The sequence below is a fragment of the Pan paniscus genome, chromosome 10 (genome assembly GCF_029289425.2).
Source record: "Pan paniscus chromosome 10, NHGRI_mPanPan1-v2.0_pri, whole genome shotgun sequence".
Lineage (NCBI taxonomy): Eukaryota > Metazoa > Chordata > Mammalia > Primates > Hominidae > Pan > Pan paniscus.
Window position 1 is genome coordinate 51,656,395 of NC_073259.2, and position 20,678 is coordinate 51,677,072.

General features: G+C 41.3%; 1 protein-coding gene across 3 annotated transcripts in view; it reads left to right on the top strand.

Moving 5' to 3' along the window:
* The window catches only part of PRICKLE1 (prickle planar cell polarity protein 1), a 134,738-nt gene that overhangs the window by 86,618 nt on the left and 27,442 nt on the right, over positions 1 to 20,678 (top strand). The window contains exon 1 of one of the 3 annotated variants that reach the window (XM_008951060.5): positions 16,184 to 20,649. The exons of the other annotated variants lie outside the window; for them this stretch is intronic. The gene's annotated coding sequence lies outside the window, so the exon portion shown is untranslated. Of the gene's footprint in view, positions 1 to 16,183; positions 20,650 to 20,678 lie in introns of those variants that run through there. 3 annotated transcript variants of the gene reach the window in all.

A 20,678-nucleotide genomic window follows, 5' to 3' on the forward strand; every position in this document is an offset into this window, starting at 1 on the left:
AGGCTGATCTCAAACCCCTGACCTGGGGATCCACCTGCCTTAGCCTCCCAAAGTGCTAGATTACAGGCATGAGCGACCGTGCCCAGCTAAGTGACCATGTTTTAACCTTACAGAACAATGAGCCATAAAGTCCTGTCTGTCTGCAACGAGAGAAAAATAAAGTGTTAAACCAGAAATTAGCAGAGACAGGAATGGAGAAAGAATGCTGTCTAAATGTCCGGGGGTTTTCCATTTCTGAATTATAGCCATTTTTTGAAGCTCAGCTGCATTCCCGCCCTTGTGTTAGCCTGAGACACCTCTGTATCCTTCCAATGAATTATTGCCCCTCACCATTTTCCCCCTAAGTTACTTTGGTTTCTGTTACTTACAACCACAGAGCACTAACTAATACAAATCTCATTCAGCAGTTTCAACAAAACTCATTTTACATCAACAGTAGCTCCCTCATACACCTACTAAGCTTGGGTGCTGCAAAAGGAGAGAAGCAACACATTTGTAGAGTCAGTTCCAGAGCAACACTAGTTCCGTGCAGATTTTTCTGCCCACTAAATGTGCTTTTTGGAGGCAGGTATTCTTTGATTCCCCAGTCAGAGTATTTTCCTTAAAGTCACTTGAATTATAACTAAGCAGTTTCCCTGTACTCTGCCCACCAAATATTCCTGAGTAAGAAGTTTCTTTTCTTGGCACCATGCCCAGGACTCACATCCAGGAGTGGTGCCTCTGAGCCTTTTCTGGCCTCTATTTTCAGAAATCTGCAATCAACTGCTAACATCCCCTGCTTGTTACGGGTCCTCACGTTTTATGATACAGAATTTTCCTCAGACCTCGCTTTTCTTCATATCGCATTTTCCTCCCTTTTTTAAACCATCCACAGAGTTGATATTCTGGTATCATTTAGAACTTCTAAAATCCACATATGATTTTTGTGAGGAAGTGGGTTTTTGATTCTGTTTTTTTGCCACAGACCTAGAATTTAAGCTAAAGTTGGTCTCAAACCACTTTTCCCCAAGAATTCCCTTTGTTACTTAACTAAATAACCAGAACCCGCTTTTTGAATTATAGGCAGATTCATGATGGGAGGACCCTGGGAGGAATTTCGGGAGATTACAGGAACCTCAGGTGTGACCTAGCATTCATCCCTTTATTAAGTGAGTTGGAAAAGGTATAAAGAAGGTGAGGAGGTAAATCAGATTCCCATAGCTGAGAATTACCCCAACGGCTAGGGATATTCATATATGAATTATTTTTGTGCATTCACCCTTCTATGACTATAAGACTCAGAAGAGAAATCAGCTTTCTTAATTGTTTTTACTTTAGTGCTTTCCTTAGAACAAGTATTGAAGTCGGTGGCTCTTGTTTGTTTTGTGTGTGTATGTTACACTGAAGAGCTCAAATAGACCAGCTCTCATGATCATTCTATAACGTCTGTGTTCTTTTCTCAGTAGTTACTTTAGTTAAGATTTGTATTGTAATAGTCTATTTTGGGAAAATTCCGGGGATTTTAGTGTGTCTTAATTTCTTTACTATCCAGCACTGCAAAGAATCTATCCCCTTGTGTAAAATGAGTGTGCGGGAAGTCTGGACATGCTCATCCCAGGTGGGAGTAACTAAGCCCAGGACTTTACTAGATAAGTAACAGGTGTGAAATGTTGTCAAAAGGCTCTTCTCTTTGACAGCTGAATTGAGCCATAAAATTTTTAAATAATTTATGCAAGTCTGCAGGAGCCCAGATATAGATTGTTAATCCAAGGCTCAGAATGCACAAGTGTTGATTTCACAGTGAAATGCTTAAAAGTTAATTTTTGTATTGCGTCTCTTATCTTTGGCCTAGGTGGAAATATTCAGATTGCCCCACAAATCCAAATTGATTTAGTAAACTATTACCCATGGACTTAACATGTTCTGCTTGCTCTTAAGTAGAATCAGAGTTTATCGTAATCATATGTTTCCGTTTACATTTTAAAATATTACAAGATGGCCAAGACCAGGGTTAAGAAACCTTTAAAACATCTTTAATTTCAGCTTAACTGCAAGTTTGCATACTCTTCTTGGAAGCTGGATTTTTCCTCCTCAAAAAGAGAGAAGCAAAGCAACATGTGGTTTGTTACATTCGTTGCTCTTCTTAGCCTGTTTTGCATTAGGAGGTTATGGAAACCTAAAACTGAAAGCTCCATAAAGAAAAACCTTACAGGGAAGGAAAGAAATAGAGAAAAAAAGACATCTAAGACTCGGCCCTTTCCCGCGTCTGCGCTGAAAATCCATTCCAGTGTAAAATGTGCATCCTTGGTAGTTGAAAGTAGAAAGGAGAAGAGAATAAATATTTTTTTAAAAAAATCACACAAGCCAGACATGGTGGTTCATGCTTGTAACCCCAACACTTTGAGAGGCCAAGGCAGGAAGATTGCTTGAGCCTACAAGTTCAAGATCAGCCTGGGCAAGACAGTGAGACCCCTGTCTCTACAAAAAAAATACAAAAATTAGCCAGGCATGGTGGTGTGTGCTCATGGTCCCAGCCACTTGGGAGGCTGAGGCGGGAAGATTGCTTGAGCCCAGGAGTTTGAGGCTGCAGTGAGCTTTGATCGTGCCACTGCACTCCAACTTGGACAACAGAATGAGACCCTGTCTCAAAAAAAAAGAAAAGAAAAGAAAAACAAATATATATCTATATATATATATGTAGGTATATATATATAGGTGTGTATATATATATAGGTATATGTATAGGTGTGTGTATATATATAGGTGTGTGTGTATATATGTATAGCTGTGTGTGTGTATATATATATAGGTGTGTGTGTGTGTATATATATATAGGTGTATATACATATATACCTATAAAGTACTCCGGTTAAGTAGGCCTTGTATTTACGCTTCTGAGACAAAACACAAACAGAAAACTATAAATGTCCATTCATTCCAGGCCATTCTGTAAATTAACTGTCACACCTATTGACAGGCTTCTAGAAGTAGCATGGCAAAAGTCCCAGCCCACCTTCTTCGAATTGCTCCTAGCAGTGTTGATGGCAACGGTGAGTGTTTCCTCACAAGCACAGAAAATTTGCAGTACAGATAATACACTAGCAGTTGTCTTGAATTATTTTTCCCCTTATAATTCCACTATTAATTAAATTTGTTATTTATATAGCATCAGCATCATAATGCCTGGATGTTTCTGTTATAGGCTTTCAAGGATCCCAAATATTTATGTGTGTGATCATCATATTTATTCTCCCTAAGAAATCTCTTAATTAGGCATGAGAAACTGAATGACAAGCATTTTTCTGTAGTAGATTTTAATTTGCCTGACTGTATGGGGGAAAAAAAAGCCACTTCATGAAAGATATTCGTAGGAATCAGTTGCATGTTAGGGAAGGTCATTTTAAAGGTTACTGGAAAGGCAAGAAGATGATCATAAATGTTGCTTGTATAGGAATTTGCTCTCCTCTTTTCTTTTTTTTTTTTTTTTTTTTTGAGATGGAGTCTTACTCTGTTACCAGGCTGGAGTGCAGTGGCACGATCTTGGCTCACTACAACCTCCCCTTCCCGGGTTCAAGCGATTCTCCTACCTCAGCCTCCTGAGTAGCTGGGACTACAGGCACGCGCCTCCATGCCCAGCTAATTTTTGTATTTTTACAAAATACAAAACATGGGGTTTCACCATGTTGGCCAGGATGGTCTCAATCTCTTGACCTCATGATCTGCCTGCCTCATCCTCCCAAAGTGCTGTGATTACAAGCATGAGCCACCGCACCTGGCCTTGCTCTCCTCTTTTATGTTTTGAGCGGTGGCTCCATTTACAGAGATTGTCTAGCCATATCATTGGATTCTTTCAAAAAACCTTTAGACTGTTCAGATCCTAAAAATGTGATGTCATAAAATGATTTCCTAAATCATACTTTTAGTCTTCATTAAATCGCTCCCACCAAACCCACTTTTCCAATAGGTAGAAGCATTTCAGAGATTGCTGGAATCTTGTTAGAATTTCTTGAAAGAAAAGCTGATAAGTTCAGAAATGGTTGACCATGGAAATGTGATCTAGTCTATTATAAAAGTAACAATATACTCAACTGTCTTTAATTGGAACTAGAGTTTGTGTTAAGTAAAAATGTTTGGTCTTCAGCAGAAAGTAGATTGTCTTTACAAGCCCATGTGATACGAGTTCTAATAGTCTCCTATTATTTGAGCTCATCTGCAATAAATTTTTGTTTGGGGACATATTGTTAGAATTGCCCAGATATGCTGCTAGAAAGAATATTAATTCTATTGCTTTTTTTTCATTTGTTGAAACTGAAAGATTTTAGTAAAAAAAAAAAAAAAGAAAATTAATGAAAAATGTATTATAGTGCTGTGAGTTGAGCTATAATCAATTTTGTCTGAAAAGTTTGTTAATGGCTGCATTACTTCATTGCCTTCAGGATATCATGTGAGATACGTTCAGTAGAATGCGTTACACACAAACTAACAACTGAACCATGCTCATGGTCTCTCTTTTGTTCAGCATAATCTGCATTTAAGTGGAAGAGGTGATGGTTGGGTTGCTGAACTCATCCAAGAGTGCTGTCTTTGACTAAGTGCTTAGTACGTACTGATACTGGTAATGCCTAATAGGCAACAAAGCAACTATTATATAAAGATCTTCAAATACAGGCTAGTTTTGTTGTATTTGGACAATAAAATGATTTTGTATCTATAGAAATTAAGATGGTACAATGAACTGCTTCAGAAAGCTCAGGGTGTCATTTGTCTGATTATCTCCAGGGTTGGTGTGTGTGTTGGAGGGTCCCCTATGTTTTGGCCTTTGTGCTGTATAACTCTTTGGTCCGAAAGGCCAGCAAAGCCAAAATATTGTCATTGAGCTCCCCTAAATGAGACTGACAATCATTGCTTAATTTCTGGCTGAAATAATATGGTATTAAAAATTTCTGGGCCGTGGATGGGCACGGTGGCTCATGCCTGTAATCCCAGCCCTTTGGGAGGCCAAGGCAGGTGGATCACTTGAGGTCAGGAGTCCGAGACCAGCCTGGCCAACATGGTGAAAACTCATCTCTACTAAAAAAAAATAAAATAAAAATAAAAAACTACAAAAATTAGCCAGGCATGGTGGCAGGCCCTTGTAATTCCAGCTAATTGGGAGACTGAGGCAGGAGAATCGCTTGAACCCGGGAGGCAGAGGTTGCAGTGAGCCAAGATCAGTCCACTGCACTCCAGCGTGGGCAACAGAGCAAGACTCTGTCTCAAATAAATAAATAAATAAATTTCTAGGCCAGACACGGTGGCTCATACCTGTAATCCCAGCACTTTGGGAGGCCGTGGTGGATGGATCACCTGAGGTCAGGATTTCAAGACCAGCCTGGCCAACATGGTGAAACCTCGTCTCTACTAAAAATACAAAAATGAGCCGGGTGTGGTGGCATGTGCTTATAGTCCCAGCTACTCAGGAGGCTGAGGTAGGAGAATTGCTTGAACCTGGGAGGTGGAGGCTACAGTCAGCCGAGATCCTACCACTGCACTCCAGCCTGGGCAACAGAGCGAGACTCTAAAAAAAAAAAAAAAAATTCTAGATTTATTCTACTTACATTCTGGTGATGCTGCCAAGAGAAAAGCCAGGAAAAGCAAAGCATATTATTTTGCTATTTATAGGAAGCTCTACTTTAAAAACAAATAGTCATTTAGAGCATCAGCTTTGGTGTCAGACCAAGGTTTGAATATAGGCTCCTTCCCAAATTACCTGATAACTTTATACAATTTATCTTACTTTTCTCCTTTGTAAAATGGGAAAATAAGATCCACCTTATGTTGTTATAAGGATTTTTTTTAAATGTACATGATTTAGTACAATGCCTAGCATATGAGTACTCCATAAGTTATAGCTGGTATAATAATGAGAGAGGTTCATTTGGCACTATTGTGTTCTTACTCAATCTATCACCAAAGATAAAGTAGTGACATCACACTGTATGTGAAAAATGACTCAGAATTCTAATACATACTTGAGTTCTCATGCTGTTAGTTTTGGGACTGATGGAGAGTTCTGGAGCAGTGAGAGCTCAGTGTGGAAGCCCTTGGTCTGATGGGGCTTCAGGGAACATTTCCTGGATCCATCCTGAACAAAGTCTTGAAGTAAGAGTTAGGTTAACAAAAGCAAGTGATTAGATGGCTCTAAGTAGAAGAAACAGCAGAATGAAACATATGGGTGGAAACTACCAGTTCTACAGCCTGAAAGTGAGGTATGACTAATGATGGAGACAGAGCTAGAGGATCAGTAGGGACTGGAAATGGACGGGCTTCTTTGTAAAGAGTCTTAATTTTATCTCACGAAGGTTTTGGAAAAACTGAAGAAGGGATTTTGTTTTTTAATTTAAATAGAGACAAGGTTTCATCCTATTGTCCAGGTTGGTCTCGATCTCCTGGGCTCAAACAATCCTCCTGCCTCAGCCTCTGAAAGTGCTGGAATTACAGGCATGAGCCACCATGCCTGGCCCGCAGAAGAGATTTTAAAAGAAAATGAGACCAAGCACAGTGGCTCACACCTGTAATCCCAACACTTTGGGAGGCCAAGGTGGGAGGATGGCTTGAGGCCAGGAGTTCGATACCAGGCTAGACAACATGGCAAAACCCCATCTCCACTAAAAATACAAAAAATTAACCAGGGTGGTGACACACACCTATAGTCCCAGCTACTCAGCAGGGCTGGGGTGGGAGAATCACTTGAGCTCAGGAGGTCGAGGCTGCAGTGAGCCATGATCGCACCACCGCATTCTAGCCTGGGTGACAGAGCAAGACCCTGTCTCCAAAAAAAAAAAAAAAGAGAGAGAGAGAAAAGAAAAAAAGAAAATGAGACTAGGCATGGAGGCTCACACCTGTAATCCCAACACTTTGGGAGGCTGATGCGAGAGATCCCTTGAGGCTAAGAGTTAAGAGTTCAAGATGAGCCTGAACAACATAGTGAGACCCATCTCTATTAGAAATAAATAAATAAATAATAATTTTTTAAAAGAGAATGGCATCATTAGATTTGTGGTGTCCAGTGAAGAATGAACATAGGGATGGGCAGACCTGAGGGAGTGAGTTAGGCTGCGGTCGTGTCCGGTGTGGAGACATGGGCAGGCAGCAGCGGTAGGAGTAGGGAGGAAAGATACCAGCATGCTTCGTTTTACTGCACACTGCTGTATCATGCTTCACAGATACTGCGTTGTGGCAATCCTGTGTCAAGCAAGTCTACCAGCACCATTTATTCTGACACCATGTGCTCACTTCGTGTCTCTGTGTCACATTTTGATAATTCTAGCAATATTTCAAACTGCTTCATTATTTTTATATCTGTGATAGTGATCTGTGATCAGTGATCTTTGATGTTACTATTTTAATTGTTTTGGGGCACCATGAACTGTGCCCATATAAGATGGCAAATTTAATCGAATTTTTTTTTTTTTTTTTTTTGAGATGGAGTCTCGCTGTCACCCAGGCTGGAGTGCAGTGGCACGATCTCGGCTCACCGCAAGCTCTGCCTCCTGGGTTCACGCCATTCGCCCACCTCAGCCTCCCGAGTAGCTGGGACTACAGGCACCCACCACCACGCCCCGCTAATTTTGTTTTTGTATTTTTAGTAGAGACAGGGTTTCACCATGTTAGCCAAGATGATCTTGATCTCCTGACCTCGTGATCCGCCCGCCCTGGCCTCCCAAAGTGCTGGGATTACAGGCGTGAGCCACCACGCCCGGCCATCGATAAATGTTTTGTGTGTTCTGACTACTCTCCCAGATGGCCTTTCCCTCATCTTTCTCCTCCTCCTTGGCTTTCCCTATCCTCTGAGACATAGCAATATTGCAATTGGGCCAATTAATATCCCTACAGTGGCCTGTGTGTTCAAGTGAAAGGAAGAGGCACACATCTCTCACTTTCAATCAAAAGCTAGAAATGATTAAGCTTAGTGAGTAAGGCATGTTAAAAGCTGAGAGAGGCCAAAAGCTAGTCCTCTTGTGCCAAACCAGCTAGCCAAGTTGTGACTGCAAAGGAATAGTTCTTGAAGGTAATTAAAAGTGCTAATCCAGTGAACATGAATTATAAGAAAGTGAAACAGACTTATTGCTGATAGAAAGTTTTAATGGTCTGAATAGAAGATCAAACCAGCCACAACATTCCCCTAAGCCAAAGCCTAATCCAGAGCAAAGCCCTAACTCTCTTCCATTCTACGACGGCTGAGAGAGGTGAGGAAGCTACAGAAGAAAAGTTGGAAGCTAGCAGAGGTTGCTTCATGAGGTTCCAGGAAAGAAGCCATCTCTCTAACATGAAAGTGCAAGGTGAAGTAGCGAGTGGTGATGGAGAAGCTGCAGCAAGTTATCTGGAAGATCCAGCTAAGATCACTGATGAAGGTGGCTACACTAAACAACAGATTTTCAATGCAGTTGAGTTCCTATATTGGAAGACGATGCCATCTAGGATTTTCGTAGCTTAAGAGGAGAAGTCGATGCCTCACTTCCAAGTTTTGAAAGACAGGCTGACTCTCTAGTTAGGAGCTGATGCAGCTGGTGACTTTAAGTTAAAGCCATTGCTCACTGACCATTCAAAAAATTCTAGGGCCCTTAAGAATTATGCTAAATCTACTCTGTCTGTGGTCTTAAATGGAACAACATCCATATGGCTTCTGGATGACAGCGTATCTGTTTATAGCATGGTTTACTATTTTAAGCTGAATGTTGAGAACTACTATTCAGAAAAAAAGATTTCTTTAAAAATATTACTGCTCATTGACAAGGTACCTGGTCACCCAGGAGCTCTGATGGAGATGCACAAGATTAGTGTTGCTTTCATGCTTGCAAACACAACATCCATTCTGCAGCTCATGAATCATGGATGGTTTCATCTTTCAAGTCTTACTTTAAAAATACATTTCTTAAGGCTATAACTGCCATAGATAATGATTCCTCTGGTGGATCTGGGCAAAGTAAACTGAAAACTTTCTGCAAAAGGACTTACCACTCCAGATGCCATTAAGAACATTCATGATTCGCAGGAGGATGTTAAAATATCAACATTTTGAAGAAGTTTATTTCAACCCTCATGGAAGACTTTGAGCAGTTCAAGACTTCAGTGGGGCTGGGCGCAGTGGCTCACGCCTGTAATTCCGGCACTTTTGGAGGCCGAGGTGGGCAGATTGCCTGAGCTCAGGAGTTTGCGACCAGCCTGAGCAACACGGTGAAACCCCGTCTCTACTAAAATACAAAAAAAAAATTAGCAGGGCGTGGTGGCACGTGCCTGTAGTCCCAGCTACTCAGGAGGCTGAGGCAGGATAATCGCTTGAACCCGGGAGGCGGAGGTTGCAGTGAGCTGAGATTGCGCCACTGTACCCAGCCTGGTGACAGAGCGAGACTCCATCTAAAAAAGAAAAAAAAAAAGAAACTTCAATGGAGGATGTAACTGCAGAAATATCAAGAGAACTGGAATTAGAAGTGGAAGCCAGGTAAGGTAGCTTACACCTGTAATTTCAGCTACTTGGGAGGCTGAGGTGAGAGGCTCAGGCCAGGAGTTTGAGACCAGCCTGGGCAACATAGTGAGGTGACGCAACGTCTCTCTCTCTCTTTCTTTTTTTTTTTTTTTTTTTGAGACAAGGTCTGGCTTTGTCACTTAGGCTAGAGTATGTGGTGGCACAATCTCAGTGACCTCTGTCTTCCAGGCTCAAGTGATCCTCCTGCCTCAGCCTCCCGAGTAGCTGGGACTATAGGTGCACACTACCATTCCTGGCTAATTTTTGTTTTGTTTTGTTTTTGTAGAGATGGGATTTCACTGTGTTGCCCAGGCTGCTCTCGAACTCTTGAACTCAAGTAATCCACCCACCCTAACTTTCCAAAGTGCTGGGATTACAGGCATGAGCAACCACGCCAAGGCCCCATCTCTTAAAAAATTTTTTTTAATTAGCCAGGCATGGAGCACATGCCTATAGTCCTAGCTACTTGGGAGGCTGATGCAGGAGGATTGCTTGAGCCCAGGAGTTCAAGGTTGCCGTGAGTTTTGGTGGTGCTACTGCACTCTAGCCATGGTGAGAGCAAAATCCTGTCTTAAAAATTAAAAAAAAAAAAAAAAAGTAAACCTGAAGATGTGACTGAATTGCTGCAATCTCATAATCGAATTTTATCAGACGAGGAATTGCTTTTTTTTTTTTTTTTTTTTTTTAGAGACAGAGTCTCACTCTGTCACCCAGGCTGGAGTGCAGTGGCATGATCTCGGCTCACTGCAACATATGCCTCCCAGGTTCAAGAGATTCTCCTGCCCCAGCCTCCTGAGTAGCTGGGACTACAAGTGGGTGCCACCACGCCTGGCTAATTTTTGTATTTTTAGTAGAGACAGGGTTTCACCGTGTTAGCCAGGCTAGTCTCAAACTCCTGACTTCAAGTGATCCACCCGTCTCAGCCTCCCAAAATGCTGAGATTACAGGCGTGAGTCACCACACCTGGCCTGAGGAATTGCTTCTTAGAAATGAGCAAAGAAAGTGGTTTCTTGATGGAATCTACTGCTGGTGAAGATGCTGCGAACATTGTTGAAATGACCACAGAGGATTTAGAATATTACATAAAGTTAGTTGATAAAGCAGCAACAGAGTTTGGGAGGATTGACTCCAATTTTGAAAGAAATTCTACTGCGGGTAAAATGCTACCAAACAGCATCACGTGCTACAGAGAAATCTTTTGTGAAAGCAAGAGTCAATTGATGCAGCAAACTTCATCGTTTCCTTATAAGAAATTGTCATAATCATCCCAACCTTTACCAACTACCATCCTGATCACTCAACAGCCACCAACATTGGTGGCTCCCTCCACCAGCAAAAAGATGATGGCTTACTGAAGGCTCAGATGATCGTTAGCATTTTTTAGCAGTAAGATATTTTTAATTAAGGTATGTACATTGTTTTTTTAGACATTGTGCTGTTGCACACTCAGTAGACTATAGTGTAGTGTAAACATAACTTTTCTATGCACTGGGAAATTAAAATATTTGCTTTATTGCCGTGGCCTGGAAGTGAACTCACAATATCTCTGAAGTATGCCTGTACAGAGTCAATAGATAATTTTTCTTTTTTCTTTTTTCGTTCTCTTTTTTTCTTTTCTTTTCTTTTTTTTTTTTTTAGACATGGTCTTACTCTGTTGCCCAGGCTGGGGTACAGTGGTGCAATCAGAGCTCACAGCAGCCTCCAACTCCTGGGCTCAGATGATCCTCCCACCTCAGCCTCCTGGGTAGCTGGGACTATAGGTACGTGACACAGTGCCTAGTGGAGAAAAATTTAAAAGATAGAAAGATCTAATACATAACTGAATGATGATAGGCAAGAAGGAGGGTATCCTGAGTAAAGGAGGCATCTGTGATGACTGGGTTTCTAGTTTACTCAGAGTATTAGTGGTCTCATAAACAAACTGGGAATAGAAGAGGAAGGACAATATTTGTTTGGAGGTAGGTGGATCATATGATTTAGAAATTCAGGCTTTCTAAAGAGATTTCAAGTTAGTCAATTCGTTTGAATTTGTGTCAGATCTTTTTTTTCTGGTTAACCATTGCCATATCAGATCTTATAAGCCAAAAAAAGCAAATGACCTAAACAATAAATTTTTTTTATTTTTAATTTTTATGGGTACATAGACGGTGTATATATTTATGGGGTACATGAGATATGTTGATACAGGTTTGCAGTGCATAGTAATCATATCATGGAGAATGGAGTGTCCATCACCTCAAGCATTTATCCTTTGTGTTACAATCCAGTTATACTCTTTTAGTTATTTTTAAATGTACAATTATTATTGACTATAGTTACCCTGTTGTGCTATCAAATAATAGGTCTCATTCATTCTTCCTAACTATTGAGATTTCTTTAAATATTTGAATTGGAACATTGAAACTCTAATGAGTTGACTCACTTTTAAAAATCCGAATAAAAATTAAAAAATAAATAAATAAATGGACTGATAATTAAGACTTAGTATGCGCAAGATTCTGAGTCAGGTTCTGTGGAGGATAAAATATGAACAAGTTAGTCATTCACCACTCCATAAATATCTATTGAGAATCCCCTAGATGCCAGGTAAAGTATCTGCTGTATCTAATGTACCAGGCCAGAGTATCTCAGCACTTTGGATATATCATTAAACAAAACAGACAAGATCCCTTCCCTAGTCCCTCTATAATCCAGCGCAGACTCAATGTTCAAGAGATTAAAGCTCTCCAAACATAAAGGAGAAAATAAATATTAAAAGTAACTTGGATCAAAAGACAGTTACTTACTAGAGCTGCGTGTGATTCAAGATCAGCAGAACAATTTGAATTCCAAATCTTGGCCCTGGTGCAGTCTAATTAAAGCTTGTAAACCAGTCTTCACTACAAAATCACCTCCTTTAAATTCCTACAGTTGCAGAAAGGGTCTTGGAATCTCAGATAAGATAAAGAAATGTTATGGAAAGCTTTGCTGGCTGTTTTCTTCTTCCAGGAGGCTTCTGGCTGCTCGAAATAATTCTTTACTGACACCTCTCTAAGAACACCTTGGTTAGTTATAGCACATGGTAACAGTGTTAAAAGCTGGCATGCCCAGATTTTCCCTTGTGGAGAACCAACCATCCTAGTTGGTGGAGAGTTTAAATATAAAAAGAAAATACCTAGTGAGCAAAATAGTTTTGAGCACATAGTTCATGAAACAAAGCAGCAAATATTCTATAATTTTAAAATTTAGCTGGGTGTAGTGCCTCACGCCTGTAATCACAGCTACTTGAGAGGCTGAGATGGGAGGATCACTTGAGCCTGGGCGGTAGAGGCTGCAGTGAGCTATGATTGCACCACTGCACTCCAGCCTAGGTGACAGAGCAAGACCCTGTCTCTGAATAAATTTTTTTTTTTAATTTAAGATGGAGCAGGCCAGGCGCGGTGGCTCACGCCTGTAATCCCAGCACTTTGGGAGGCCGAGACAGGCAGGTCATGAGGTCAGGAGTTTGAGACCAGCCTGACCAATATAGTGAAAACCCGTCTCTACTAAAAATACAAAAAAATTAGCCGGGCGTGGTGGCGGGCACATGTAATCCCAGCTGCTCGAGAGGCTGAGGCAGGAGAATCACTTGAACCCGGGAAGTGGAGGTTGCAATGAGCCAAGATCATGCCATTTTACTCCAGCCTGGGTAATAAGAGTGAAACTCCGGCTCAAAAAAAAAAAAGATGGAGCAGTGTCTATTATTTCAAAGTTTTGTATAAAACCCTAACTACTAGATTGCACACCCTCATTTAACATACTAGCTTTCCAATGACATTTTGATCTCTGCAGTAGGAGTTAGTTGGGTAGTTCTTCCACATGGATTACATTCCAACCTAAAAATCATGTGCCTACTTCTTTTATAATGATAGGCCCCTGAGCTCTTTTAATGTTTTAATTTTTTACTTTCTTGAGGCAGAGTTTCTCTCTTGTCACCCAGGCTAGAGTGCAATGATGTGATCTCGGCTCACTGCAACCTCCACCTCCCAGGTTCAAGCGATTCTCCTGGCTCAGCCTCCCGAGAAGCTGGGATTACAGGCACCCACCACCATGCCTGGCTAGTTTTTGTATTTTTAGTAGAAATGGGTTTCACCATGTTGGCCAGGCTGGTCTTGAACTCCTGACCTCAGGTGATCCGCCCACCTCGGCCTCCCAAAGTGCTAGGATCACAGATGTGAGCTACCGCGCCCGGCCACTGAGCTTTTTAACATTACATGTAAATAGTGTAATATTTTTAAATACTCTATTTTAAAGGTGAATATCAACAGGAAGATAAAGTTTGAGCTTAGAAGCCTGGCGCAATGGCTCATGCCTATAATCCCAGCACTTTGGGAGGCTGAGGCGGGCAGATCACCTGAGGTCAGGAGTTCGAGACCAGCCTGGCCAACATGGTGAAACCTTGTCTTTCCTAAAGATAGAAAAAGTAGCCAGGCACAGTGGCGCATACCTGTAATCCCAGCTAAGTTACTTAGGAGGCTGAGACAAGAAAATTGCCTGAACCCGGAGGTGGAGGTTGTAGTGAGCCAAGATCGCACCATTGCACTCCAGCCTGAGTGACAGAGTTAAGACTATGTCTCAAAAAAATAAAAATAAAAAAATAAGTTTGAGCTTAGAAATATAAGTCCTTCAGTTACTGTGTCTCCCATGGGCAGTGAAAAAAATGGCAATTCCAAGTGAGAGCTTACATCGGGGCTAAGCTGTTGGTTGTCTTTCAAGTAAACCATGGAAATACTGACTCATTTAGGAATGTCTGGGTCCCTCCTGCCACCCCTTCCACTGCCCCTACCCAGACTGTACACCCCGGGCAGCCACAAGTCCAGTTTATCCACCCTGAGAAATCACGCCCTCAGACACACCGACTATCTTCTCTCCCCTTGACTACTGTGGCAGCTTCGAGACTCTTCCCATCTGGTTTCTCTGCAGGGTTTTCTCCACTCTCCCTCTAATTAGGGCATAAATACGACCATGTCACTCGTCTCTGCTTAAGCTTCTGTGGCTCCCCACTACCCCTAGAATAACTTGGCATCTTTCTGATGGCTTATGCAGCTATTCACAGCCTGGGCCTGGCTGCCTTTGGGCAGTCTCCAGCCTCTCCCTCCTGTGTTCCAGCTCTTTTGGCCCTCAAACTTTGACCGGCTCAGCCTGGACTAGGCCCCCTTCCCTGTCCCAAACCCATTCCATTCATCACTCTGATCGAATCCTTTTAGTCCTTAAAAATGCAGCTCAAATGTCACCCCACCTTCACGGTTCCTGAATCTTGACTTCTTACCGAATTGACATATCAATATTTCCTTTTATTCCTATATTAAAATTTAACCATACCTCAAATATTCCTATAATCACCATGTATCATGGTTTGTTCTGTAGTTCTGAAAATTAGACCAGTCATTTATTTTCCTCACTTTTTTGTGTATTTTTCTCTGTCTTCTTTTTGGAATAAATCAAGATACAGAATATGGATTTAGAATGCGAAGTCTCTAAGTCAAGGGAAAGGTCTAGGTCGAACAGTGGTGCCCTTCAACAAGTAATACCCTGCATCTCAGCCAAAGAATCTATCAGTGAATCCATGGATGGATGCATGAGGGATCAGACAGCCCCTGTCCCACTATGTCTGGCTCTATGGAAATGTGGGACTGGTGACACCCTCCTTCTCACAGTATTATAAGTAAATGCAGCAGAGAGTCCAGTCTTGAAGCTTGTGACTGGGAGGAAGAAAGCATGGAGAGGAAGTATGCATTCAGGTATCTTCTCATACCAACTAATACTTAAATTTGGAATTTTTTTTTATTATTTTTTTTTTAGAGAAGTCTCGCTCTTATCCCCCAGGTTTAAGTGCAATGGCTCAGTCTGGCTCACTGCAGCCTCTGCCTCCCAAGTAGCTGGGATTAAGTTGTCTGCCACCATGCCCGGCTAATTTTTGCATATTTTAGTAGAGACGGGGTTTCACCATGTTGGCCAGGCTGGTTTCGAACTCCTGACCTCAAGTGATCTGCCCACCTCGGCCTTCCAAGTGCTGGGATTACAGGCATGAGCCACTGCGCCCGGCCTTAAATTTGGAATGTTAATTTCTGCTTTCAAACTTTTCTTCCATATATTAATATTGTAGTATATTTTAGTATATTGAGATCCTGTCTCAAATAAATAAATATTTATAGGGTCTGGTGACAGCTCCAGACCCTATCTCAAATAGATAGATAGATACAGCCAGGCGTGGTGGCTCACACCTGTAATCCCAACACTTTGGGAGGCCGAGGTGGGCAGATCACCTGGGGTCAGGAGTTCGAGACCAGTCTGAACAACATGGAGAAACCCCATCTCTACTAAAAATACAAAATTAGCCAGGCGTGGTTGCGCATGCCTGTAATCCCAGCTACTCAGGAGGCTGAGGCAGGAGAATCGCTTGAACCTGGGAGGCGGAGGTTGTGGTGTGCCGAGATTGTGCCATTGCACTGCAGCCTGGGCAACAAGAGCAAAATTCTGTCTTAAAAAAAAAAAAAAGATAGATTGATAGAGAAAAGGTTTACATATAATGTGAAAATATAAAAATTCACTTATTTTATCAATATAATTTTTAAATGATAATTTCCTATAATCTGCCCTCCCCTGGAAACCATACTACTGGTTTGGTATTTATAGTATCTAAATAATTTTGCAATGTATATGTCAGCTTACCAAATATTACTTATAATAATATGATTATACTATATACTGGGGTTTGCAATTTAATAAATGTTGGATATGTTGCCATGGTACAGCTCTCTCAATATTTATTGGAATATATTTTCTTAGTTTCTTAACATTTTGGTAGCTTTTCAGTAGTGAAATTTAAGAGTGTATCAAACCACAGATGGACAGGTGTTGAGAGGGTTGCAGAGCCTAAGGTCAGAACCTAAAGTTTTTTATTCAATTAAGCTGAATGCTAGTTTAATTATCTGTTCATGAAAAGTAACAAACATTTCCTGGGTTGGGGGAAGGAGTATTTCAGAATAGTTGGGAGTAAGGGTTAGGGTGGGCAAAGATGGCAGTGTGTCTTCAGTAGTAGATAACAACCCTGAACAAGGTCAATGAATGGACCTGGTCCTATATTCTCCCACACAACTTGGGCTGTGGACTCCAGACAGCACAGCTGTAAACACCTATCTGGTATTAGTGTCATAATCAGCTATTGAGTCTTTAGAGACCCAGGAAATACTAGAACTGGTGGAGCTTCTGGGAGCATCTAGTTAGAGAGGGAGGTGCCTGGGGGCTGCCTTGGAAGAACAGGGGTGAGGAGAGTTGTGGGAGAGTGTCAGGAGGAAGCCAGTCCAGAACTTCAACAAAGCAGTGACACTTCTGTTTCTATATTGAGATGTTTATTTCATTTTATTTATTTATTTTTTGGAGACAGGGTATCACTCTGTCACCTAGGCTGGAGTGTAGTGGCATGATCTCACTACAACATCTGCCTCCTGGGTTCAAGCAATTCTCTTGCCTCAGCCTCCCAAGTAGCTGTTTCTACAGGTGCCCGCCACCATGCCCAGCTAATTTTTGTATTTTTAGTAGAGATGGGGTTTCATCATGCTGGCCAGGCTGGTCTTGAACTCCTGACCTCAAGTGATCCACCCGCCTTGGCCTCCCAAAGTGCCGGGATTATAGGTGTGGGCCACTACGCTTGGCCGAGATTTTTTGTTTTAGTTGGAAAGTGGATTGTGTTCTCTCCTCAAACGTTCTAAACATTGACCTAATCCAAACTCCAGCATTTTTAGAGATGAAAAACACAACACCTTAGAGAAGTGATTCCTCCCATTGTCACATAGTAATTGACAGATAATAGACATTTAAGTCTCCTAACTTCAAACCCAGTGCATCAGGGTACTGTGAAGGGAGAGTTTACCTCCCTCACAAAGGAAGGAGGGTCTGGGAGGGGATGGGTGCCTAGGATTATTGGAGTAGTAAATCTAAAGAGGGATTGGGTGTAGAAAACGTTAAAGAACCAGTGCTCTCTAATCACATTGCTTTAAATATAATCAAAGGGGAAAGAGTAATTGGAGACCTTGGGAAACTGCAACCTATTATAAAACTTTATAATGCCTGTTAGCCCTAAGAAGAGCTTGGCATCTGCCTTGGGGCCCTTCCCTGGGGATGCCACAGACCCAGGTAATGGTAACTAGAATTTGCAAATGTTCAATGACCCACCAGGGTATAATGACCAATCGGGGATACAACAGAAATGTTTAAAATTGACAAGAAAGTAACACATTTGGCATAAACTTTCAGCAGTAACAAATTTGGAAAGAAACAAAATATCATTACAGTGATTCCTTTGGATATTAGTTTCTTCATCTGGGTAAGATGTAGGATCCCAAGGGTTTTGTGAACTCTACATTTGTATGATTGATTTTGTGATTCTTTTAGGTACCTATCTACATAGTCAGAACAACCAAACTGCTGTTCTGGAATACGCTCGCATTGAAAACTAGAACTGTCACCCTATTTAATACTACATCTGCCAACTGCCCCTCAAATTTAGGTTAGACGTCATTTGTGATTATCAGAGCCTTTGATCTCTCATTTCTATTAAGAAACCTGAAAGACATCTAATCATTTAAATACATTCTTCCTAGATTGCTGGAACTTACAGTAGTTATAAATCCTTTCAAATGTCTGATACCAAGAGCAACTAACTCTTACCCTTAAAACTAAAAAGGAGGTCTTTTTACAAGGGAAAAAATGAAGGCAAGGAGCAGAAAAGACCTCAAGGTCACTATATACACAACATGGAAGAACCAGGGATTAGCGCCAAAGTTGGCTTTGTACTGTGTCCTTTATCTCTTTCTACCAGACCCAACGCAGCTGGCTGACATTTGACAAACAAAATGCTGCCTCTTTATTTCTCTGCCTTTGGCATATTTCTGATTTTCTATTATCCTCTCCTCCATTAGGACATTGTAGTTCAGCTTGACTTTAGATTAGAAACAGACTTGTACAGGTATAGTATACTTATGAGGGCCTGAGAAGAATAATGTCTGAGAATCATTCATTCACTTAACTCATGTTTATTAAATTTGTCTGCTATGTGCCAGGCATCATTCTAGGTGCTGAGAATACAGTAGTGAGTCCCCAAAGTCCCCAGCTTCTAGGAAAGGAGAAAGACAACGAACGATAAACAAATAGACATGTAAACACCTGGCAATGCTAAGTGCTTTGCAGACAAATATTGCAAATGGAGGGAGGGTGATATTTTAGTTAGGGAGTTGAAGCCTTCTCTGTAGAGATGACCTTAGAGCAAAGACCAGGATGGCGCGAGGGAACCAAGCCCTGTGAATTTTTGGGCTTCCTTTCTCAACTGGCCCCTAAAGTGTGATCTGCAAGCATGAATATTCCACCTGGCTGAAACAAAAGGATGCTGGTTGGGGGCCTTGCTCTCCATTCTGCATAAGTTCACCCTTGACAATAACAACCCCTTTCAGACCAGACTAAAGTCTGTTTCATTGAGATTGAACCTTTGTAGGAAGCTTGCAACTGTCTCCACACTGCTCCATCACTAAAAACGCTTACAATGGGTAATAAACCATGACAGTACCTGTTGAAAATATAACAAAACGTATTTACAAGTAACTGCGTTAGAGGAAGCACATTTACAATGGCTGACATTTAATAGTGATAAGTGCTGCTATAGTTTGTAGTTGGAAGTATTTTGTTGCCTAATGTGTAGCTGTCCTTTAAAAGCTATTCCAAAAAGGGTCTGCCTGGCTTAATGTATTCACCTGCTGATACTCCCTTTATCATAATCATATGATATTTCAGAGTTTGATTTAAATCAATAATTGATTGCGCATTTCTCCTATAGGTAGGTAGTTGAAATCTTCCCTGAGGAAGCCCAAACAGAGTGAAGTAGGAAAAAGGAAATCTGACCTAGGTATTCATGGTTAATTTTACAGATCCACAGAGGAAAATGGTAACCTTTGAAGTCTTCCCACAAATCCCTAACCTAGGCCTAAGGCCAGAAGAGTTCTATATCAGAACGTTTTGGGAATCGTCTTCAAAACCGGAATCCATTTGGCCAATAAAGAGTCTATTTGAATTACAAATTGTGTTGTCCGAATCAGTGTTTCCAAACTAGTCTACCAGCAGAGCCACAACTCTTCTGTTTCTGCCACTTTAAGAGAGTAACAAAAAAAAAAAAAAAAAAACAAAACTTCTCAGCTGCCTTACTTTGTAGCTGAGATAACAGAATTTGGCCACAGAGTGATTTACTTGACTGATCTATTTATGGCAACTTGTTTATGTATTTTTAAATCACAGTTACAATGAGCTATTGTTCACGTGTATACTGTAGAACCATATAGGTTGCAAATCACTCCCAAGGAATCCTGATGGTACAGGATTATTTTTTAGCTTAAAAAAAAAAAAAAGATACCAAAGGAACTGGTGACCACTTTAAATTGCTTTTATTTACTGATATTTTACAAATTGATGAAGCTCTTAAATATTGCATTTCCCCCTTCATTCTCTTGGTATTTCTATCACCTTGTGATAAGGAGGCTATAGTGGAAACTAAAATTTGTAGTTCAGAAGAGATTAGACCTCTACTGATGAGTACTAATCTATCATTTTTTTTCTGGGCTTGCTTTGAGGGTATGTTTTGCTTCTCTTGACCCTTTCTGTAGACAACTGAAGCCAAACTCCACTTTCTCTCAGTGTACCTACAAATAGCTCAGAAACAAGATTAGCTTCAGTATGGGACACTTCCTTGTGTTTGAATAATGATATTCACTTAACCTATTTGTAAAAACTCTCAGTAGTGTTCTTGAGTTAGTACATCGCGTGACCTTGGCTCCTTTTCTTTGCTGTTATTTACTGATAAAAATAAATCTCCTGCGCTAAGCAGTAGGAATCACTCCGAAATGCAGGGAAAGTCCTAAGAGAATTCATATGCTAATGAGCCCTTCCAAGTGAGAACTTGCTTAAATGTGCCATTTGCTGACATCATTGTTATGGGCAGAGTGGAGATGATTTCTTTAAGAGGTGGCCTTTCATATTCTCCCAGCGTTTCGTGGCCCGCGCGTGCACCTGCGGGAGGGGGAAGTTTACATAAGCGTCCTAGGGTATTTGCATCTTAGCGGCTTCACTCACTGGGCTCCGGAGAATGGAGCGGGCGGACGGCGGTAGGTGCTCGAGCCGCTAGGCTGGCCAA